This window comes from Macaca mulatta, chromosome 9, assembly GCF_049350105.2.
Source record: "Macaca mulatta isolate MMU2019108-1 chromosome 9, T2T-MMU8v2.0, whole genome shotgun sequence".
Lineage (NCBI taxonomy): Eukaryota > Metazoa > Chordata > Mammalia > Primates > Cercopithecidae > Macaca > Macaca mulatta.
In genome coordinates, this window is record NC_133414.1 from 10,074,721 (window position 1) to 10,083,265 (window position 8,545).

Consider the following 8,545-nt stretch of genomic DNA (forward strand, 5'->3'; position numbering starts at 1 on the left):
TGGGGCTGTGTTTGGGGTGGGATAGAGTGATAGTATAGTGGGGACCAGGGAAAGGAGATTTAGAGGACCTTTAAAATTCACCTTCTAGGGAGAGATTTTGTCAAGAGCAAATTGCAGAGGTGCATGACAGGGGATGCGCTCTTTTTGATTTTTAAGTCTGGGGTGATAATACTAGTACTGCTAATAATAATAGTTAATATTTATCGAGAATTTACACTGCTTGGGAGCTGTGATAACTGTTTAACATTTATTATTTAATTTAATGCCTACTATATTAGTCTATTTTTACATTGCTATAAAGAACTACCTGAGACTGGGTAACTTATAAACAGAAGAAGTTTAATTGACTCACAGTTCCACATGGCTAGGGAGGCCTCAGGAAACTTACAGTCGCGGCAGAAGGCGAAGGGGAAGCAGGCACCTTCTTCACAAGGTGGCAGGAGAGAGAAAGAGAGTGAGTTTGGGAACTACCAAATACTTTAAAACCATCTGAGCTTATGAGAACTCACTCCTATCACAATACAGCATGGGGGAAACTGCTCCCATGACCTAATCACCTCCCACCAGGTCCCTTCCTTGACACGTGGAGATTACAATTTGAGATGAGATTCGGGTGGGGACACAGAGCCAAACCATATCACCTACAACGACCAATTAAGTTGGATAACTACTGTTGTTGCAAGGAGGAAGTTGTGGCTTAGATTTAAGTAAACTGCCCAACACCACACAGCTTGCTAAACAGGGAGATTTGAACCAGGTTCTGGAGTTGGACTGTGTGGGTTCAGATGGTATCAAAAGGAAGGATGGACAGCTTAATTTTCAGATTGAAATAAATGCAGTGTAAAAGTGGCAGAGATAACATTATGATTAATATTTCCCTCCAAATGTCTTTGCTTTTATTTTCTTTCAATCCTCTTGATCCAGGGTCACAGACTATGGCTTGTGGATTAAATCTGGCCTGACCCCTGTTTTCATAGGGACTGTGAGCTAAGAATTGTTTGTATGTTTTTAAATGGTTGAAAAAAAAATTAAAAGAATATTTGAAGAAATGTGAAAATGGTATGACATTCAAATTTCAGTGTTTACACATAAAGATTTTTATTTTTTCATATTTAAAAGTAAATACAATATAAAGAAGAAAGTCTATTGTAAAAATATTTTTCTCATCTATACGTAAAGTTTTACTGCAACACAGAAAAGCCTACTAATTTAAGTATTGTCGATAGCTGCTTTCGATTTATAATGAAAGGGTTGAGTGGTTGTGAGAGGAACTATACGGTGTGCAAAGCCTAATGTCTGATTGTTCACAGATAAACCTTACCAATCTTTGCTTTGATTTCTGAGAATAAAGTACTTAAGGAGAAAGATTTTGTATTTTTAGTAGAGGTGGGGTTTCAGCATGTTGGTCAGGGTGGTCTTGATCTTTTGATCTCATGATACACCGGTAGGCAGTTGTTTCTAAGAGGCGATTCTAAGGGGCTTGGTCAGGAAGTATGCCATGTCGACTCCATTGCCTGTCATTCTACCTTCAGGGATTCTACTTTCTGGGAGACTGCTGGGATTGTGTTCTGTCTCCCTCACTTGCTATGTAAGCTTGGTAAACGTTGCTTAACCTTTCTACGTTTCAGTTTCCACATCTGCAAAATGGTGATAATAGCACCAACTTCAAAGGATTGCAGTAAGGATATTAAATGAGATAATCTGGTAAGGAGTTCAGAACAATGCCTGGCACATGGTCAGAGCATACACACATGTTAACTAATTGTCCTTATCATGCCAGTAAGTTTTTCCTATGACAGGCGCTTATCGCACTTGTTAACACCTGGTAGCTCCATCACTGAATTGTTCAATTAAGTCAGATGCATCTCTTCTTGACCTCCATTACCTCTTCCCTTAGCAGAACTAGAATGGTTTCCCTGGCTTCTCTTGGCTCAGGTCAGGAGCAGGCAAAGCAGAGATACCAAGTCCTCAACTACATCTGCTCAACTACAGTTGGCTCTCTCCTCACTGGCTCCTGGGGCCAGTGTAACTATTCAGGTGGGCATGGGAAAAACCCTGTGAACTTGGAGACTGAGGCCTGACTTGGTAAATGCGTTCATGATCTCTAAAGGCTGGGAGACTTAGCAGGCTAAGCCTCATTTCCTTAACACTGAAGGAAATGAGCTGTCTCATGGGCAAGTGGGTTAGGTAGTTCTTTCTTTCTCTTTTTCTTTCTTTCTTTCTTTCTTTCTTTCTTTCTTTCTTTCTTTCTTTCTTTCTTTCTTTCTTCTTTCTTTCTTTCTTTCTTTCTTCCTTCCTTTCTCCTTTTTTCTTTTCTCCTTCCTTCCTTCTTTTCTTTTCTTTCTTTCTTTCTTTCTTTCTTTCTTTCTTTCTTTCTTTCTTTCTTTCTTTCTTCCTTCCTTCCTTCCTTCTTTCCTTCCTTCTTTTTCTCCTTTTTTCTCCTTTTCTCCTTCCTTCCTTCTCTTCTTTCTTTCTTTCTCTCTCTTTCTTTCTTCCTTCCATCCTTCCTTCCTTCTTTCCTTTTCTCCTTTTTTCTCCTTTTCCCCTTCCTTTCTTCCTTCCTTCCTTCCCTCCTTCTTTCCTTCCTTTTCTCCTTTTTTCACCTTTTCCCCTTCCTTCCTTCCTTCCTTCCTTCCTTCCTTCCTTCCTTCCTTCCTTCCTTCCTTCCTTCCTTCCCTTCCCTTCCCTTCCCTTCCCTTCCCTTCCCTTCCCTCCTTCCTTCCTTCCTTCCTTCCTTCCTTCCTTCCTTCCTTCCTTCCTTCCTTCCTTCCTTCCTTCCTTCTTCCTTTCTTCCTTTCTTCCTTTCTTTCTTTCTCTTTCTTTCTTCTTTCCAGAGTCTTGCTCTGTCACCAGGCTGGAGTGCAGTGGTGCAATCTCAGCTTACTGAAACCTTCGCCTTCAAGGGATTCTCCTGCCTCAGCCTTCTAAGTAGCTAGGACTACAGGCATGTGCCACCATGCCCAGCTAATTTTTGTATGTTTAGTAGAGATGGAGTTTCAGCATGTTGTTCATGGTGGTCTTGATCTCTTGACCTCATGATCCACCCGGTAGGCAGCTGTTTCTAAGAGGTGACTCTAAGGGGCTTAGTCAGGAACTATGTCATGTAAACTTCATTGGCTGTCATTCTACTTTCAGGGATTTGTTACTTCACCAGCATGATGAGGGCAGGGGTAGGGATGGGAGTGGGAGTGGGGAACACTGGGAGGAAGAGTGGGACATGGCACCGAAATCCAGTCTTGCCTACTTGAGAGTGTTGCTGGGGCCAACTCCAATTATGACGTCAGCATGGCATAAAGATAGGGTGGGCTATGACAAGGTGCAGTGGCTCATGCCTGCAATCCCAACCATTTGGGAGGCTGAGACAGGAGGATCACTTGAGCTCATGAGTTTGAGATGAGCCTGGGGAACATAGTGAGAACATAGTGAGACCCCGACTCTACAAAAAATTAAAAAGGCATGGTGGCATGCACCTGTAGTCCCAGCTACTCCGGAGGCTGTGGCTAGAGGATTGCGTGAGCCCAGGAGGTAGAGGCTGCAGTGGGTTATGATCGTGCCACCGTACTCCAGTCTGGGTGACAGAAGAGACCCTTTCCGAAACAAAAACAAAAGCAAAAAAGAAAGTATAAGCCGCAGTGTCAGTATGGAAGACGATTTCCTCTTCTTCAGAGCTCCTGAGATGGGGTCTTTCTAGAGTATGATAGATTTGATCCTTAAGCAGGGTAAGGACTTGATATGATTATTTCAAAATAAGTAATTACCAGCTAACTGGTCACTGTAACAGACTCCTCACAGTCACAGAGCAGTAGTGAAATGTTCTCATTCATTATTCAAAACCCACTCTCTGCATTTATTCAGCGCTTTATTCCGTCTCTTGTTCATCTGTGTTTTGTTTCTTAGGGGAATTGCACTAGAATAGGATTGGCAGACTTAGGCTCATAGGTCCTAGCTTCTAATTCGATTAATGACCTTCGGTATGACTTTGAGTTTTTGAGACTGTTAGTTTACCCCTTCTTATTCTTGAAGAAGAGACGGGGATAAATTCAGAGGCATTGTCGTGGAAGGATTCTGGGTTCAGATCCAAGTTATTCAATTCATATCTTCATGATCTTGAATGAAGAAATTCACCTTTCTGTGTCTCCGTTTCCCCATCTGTAAAGTAGGCATATTGGTAGTATCCCCCACATGAAGTTGTTGACAGGATCAAGTGAGTTAGCTGATTTAGCTAGAATGTTTAGAAGGGTAAATGTTATCAGATTGTTTGCTTATTGTTGCCATGATTATTTCCGAAAGAGGTAGTCCTGTCTAGCATTGAATAGATTGCTACAATCAATCCACATGGCTATCCTCTGACGTGGTTTTTGTCCCAATAGATGGAATCATGGCTCTATGAAGTAGAAGGACTTGCTTAAGGTCACTCAGCTAATAGGTGAGAGGGCAGGTATTCAAATCCAGTCTCATTAACTGGAGAACCCATGCATGTTCTGTGAATACTTTCACTTCTAAGATCCATCAATTCTGTATTCAGACCGGGCCTAATAATGCAAGTTAGAACAAGTATTTGAATAATGAATAAGGTAGCACACTATCACTTGAATATTTTCAGGTGAAGTGTTTTCCTTACGTTCTCCTTATTAGAGCATTGAACGGTGAAGCTGAATAGCATGTGCTGTTTCAGATCAAGCTGCACGACTCTTAGGGCTAGGTTTTGAGACTTTTTTTTCCTACTGCCAGGCATGATATAGACAAGCCATAGACATTTTCTTTCTTATCTCTCTCCCGTGAGTGCCAAGCAAGTGAACCTCAAGTGAGTTTGCAACTCAGACGGAGCGTGTGGCCAGGTGGAACGTGTGATTGAGTGCTGGTGGAGGTGGGAGTGGGAAAGGCGAAAAACATAATTAATTGTTACCAGAGGGAAAGTTGAACTGGGTGGAGGTTTAGAATGAGTCACCTGGATCTTTGACTCAAGTGACTTAATGAGTTTCTGCAACGCCTTCTGATAAAAGTTTGGCCAAGGAGACTTGTATTTCGTCCAGGGTGTAACCACCCCAAGCCTTGATCACTGTTTAGAAGCAGCGACTGCCATTTTGTAAAATGATGATTCAAAGATTGGAAAGTAAAGGGGAAAGGCTCGGTTTAACTGGGTTGCTGTTCTGGGATACCACACGGCACAGGTGGTAGCTGATTAACCTATCGAGAATAAAGAAATATGATTGAGAAATACCAGAGGTGAAACTAGGCTCAAAAAGTGGGACAGAAGAACCAAGAAGGGGAGAAAAACAGATCAAAGCAGGGGAAGCAAGTCTTCTTTAGAAAATCATCCAAACCAAACAACAAACATGGGTGTTGGCAATAATGGAGTTGCCTTTCTTTGAAAACAACGGGTTCAACAAATATTTGTGAGTTCCTGAGGAGGTGTTTTAAGTCACTGTGCCTCTTGCTGCATTTGTAACCACCTACTTAGTATACTGAGCTTGGTAGATAAACCCTGCTATTCATTTTTAAGCTTCTTTTAAAAACATCTCATTCCATTTGTTACATGTCCACAGGAGAAAAATGAGATGTTCCTACCTGCTAAAGTTGCTTTTCTAAAGTCAAACAATTGTGTTAAGCCTTTTCTTATGAACTCTAATGGTTTGTGATTGCAAAAAGAGTTCAGACATAGTAGCCTGATGTACAAGTTTTTTTTTGTTTGTTTGTTTTGTTTTTTGTTTTTTTTTCCAGCCAGCATTTTGCTCTTCTTGCCCAGGCTGGAGAATAATGTTATGATCTCGGCTCACTGCAACCTCTGCCTCCTGGGCTGTTCAAGTGATTCTCTTGCATCAGCCTCCCCAGTAGCTGGGATTACAGGTGTGCACCATCATGCCCAGCTAATTTTTGTATTTTTAGTAAAGACGGAGTTTCACCATGTTGGCCAGGCTGGTCTCGAACTCATGACCTCAGGTGATCCGCCTGCCTCAGCCTCACAAAGTGCTAGGATTACAGGCGTGAGCCACCGTGCCCTGTCTATACAGGCTTTTACTACCTGGAGCTGCCTAGTGTTTTCACTTTGCATCTGTTGCTTCCTCCTGGGACTACAATACTCTAACTGCTTTGGATTAGGTGACCTTCCTAGGTCATGAGAGTCCTTAGCTTTTTGGCCTCTATTGCACAGAATCTTCTTCTGCCTGGAATCCAAGTCCTCATTTTTCTGCACCTGGGAAACTTCTATTTTCCTTCAAGAGGCAGATTCTGCCACTTCAGAAAGATTGTGTTTTGGTTGTCTATCTTCCTATGCCCATTTAGGAATTTCTGAAAAACAGATACATATTTGTTACAATACAGTACGCATATATCAAAATTTATTTAACCTTTTCCGTAATATTTAGGGAGTTGCCACTTTTTTTCTCTCCTATAAACATAACACAATAATTGTTCTCGCCCATAGATCCCTCTGATTTTTGCCGATGCTTTTCTAGGACAAATTTTTTTTTGAAATGGTAAGAATAAAGAGTTTTAATACTTTCCTGCCCTCAGTACACATGCCATGTTGTTTTCTATACAAGTTTATCTGTTTCAGTGTTGGATCTGTCTCCACCCTGGGTCTCATTCTCAATCAAAAAAAAAAAAAAAAGAAAGAAAGCAAAAGAAAAATTTTGCTTATTTTGTAAACAAAAGTGCTGTTTATATTTAATATAGATTTTTCTGATTAGTACTTAGGCTAAAGTTATCTTTCTGTTACTTATGAGTATCAGTATTTCTTCTTCTATGATTTGGCTTTTCTGGCCATTTGCCCATTTAGTTTTCTTTTTTAGAGCTGGGGTCCCGCTCTGTTGCCCAGGTTGGAGTGCAGTGGTATAATCATAGCTCACTGTGGCCTTGAACTCCTGGGCTCAAGCAATCCTCTCACACCAGTCTCCTGAGTATCTGGGACTACAGACATGCACCACCAGCTAATTCTTTTATTTTTATTTATTTTTTTATAGAGGCAAGGTCTTCGTTTGTTGCCTAGGCAGGTCTTGAACTCCTGTCCTCAAGTGATTCTCTTGCCTTGGCCTCCCAATGTGCTGGCATTACAGGCATGAACCACTGTACCCAGCCATACTGTTACCATATTTCATTGTACATTGTGTAATACTCTATTGCAGGCTGGGCACAGTGGCTCAAGCCTGTAATCCCAGCACTTTGGGAGACCAAGGTGGGTGGATCACCTGAAGTCGGGAGTTCGAGACCAACCTGACCAATATGGTGAAACTCTGTCTCTACTAAAAATACAAAAATTAGCCAGGTGTGGTGGTGGGCGCCTGTGGTCCCTCCCAGCTGCTCAGGGGGCTGAGATAGGAGAATCGCTTGAACCTGGGAGGCAGAGGTTGCAGTGAGCCGAGATTAAGCCATTGTACTCCAGCCTGGATGACAGAGTGAGATTTCCTCTAAAACAAACAAACAAACAAACAAACAAAAAACTCCGTTGTAGCACTTGAAAAAAATAAAAGAAACAAAATCTGTTGAGCTCTTATCATATTCTATACGCATTGCACTGATTATCTCTCCTAATAATACCACGAAGCAGGCACTATTATACCCATTTTAAAGATGAACAAGTTGATGCACAGAGAGGTTAAATAATTATGTAGAGTCACATAGTCAGTAACGGATAGGAAAGGGGTACAAATTCCAGCAGCCTGATCTGAGAATCTTCACTCTCAGCAGATACCCTCAACCATTTCACTTCTCCCTTTTTAACATCAGGTTTGTTGAAATATCACTCTTATTTAGTAAAATCCATCCTTTTAAGGTGTACAGCTCTATGCATTTTGACATCATACCATAATCAAGATACAGTCACACAATCACCCACTCCTAGTCAGCTCTCTTCCCTTTTCCCAGTCCCTGGCAATTGCTCCTGTGTTTTTTGTTAATATAGTTTTGCCTTTCCCAGAATGTTATATAAGTGGCATTGTGCTGATTGTGCTATATATGGTTTTTGAGTCTTCGTTCTTTTACCTAGCCTCATGCTTCTGAAGTTCTTATCTGATGTTGCACGTGTCAGTAGCTCATTCGTTTTTATTGCTATGTAGTATTTCATTGTGATGGATGTAACTTAATTTTTGTGGTGGTTTTCCTTTTATGTTTGTATCCCTCATTTATACTATGTGCCCTTTGAGGGTACCAGTGATGCCCTGGTCATCTTTAGGATCTTGACACAGCACTTCATGCTCAGTTGTGGTCTGTCGATTTCCGTCATAGAAATGAAGTAGTAAGGGACCATGACAAACAATATACACACTCATTAATAGTAAAATAAATGAAAGTTATTCAAATTTTAGATATCCATAGATGCCAATTAACCTAGCAAAGCAATAGACAATTTTTTAAAAAAAATCACTGAATGCTAGGATCCAGGGGACATACATTCATAGATGACTGCCATTGGTGGAATTTATAAATTGGTTTAATTTTGCTAGACACAAACCTGCAATGATGTAAAAGGAGATAGACACTCTTCTAGGCCTAGATCCATTCATTCAATTACTAGGCAGGTATGCAAAAGAGAAATCTGAGTAAAGAT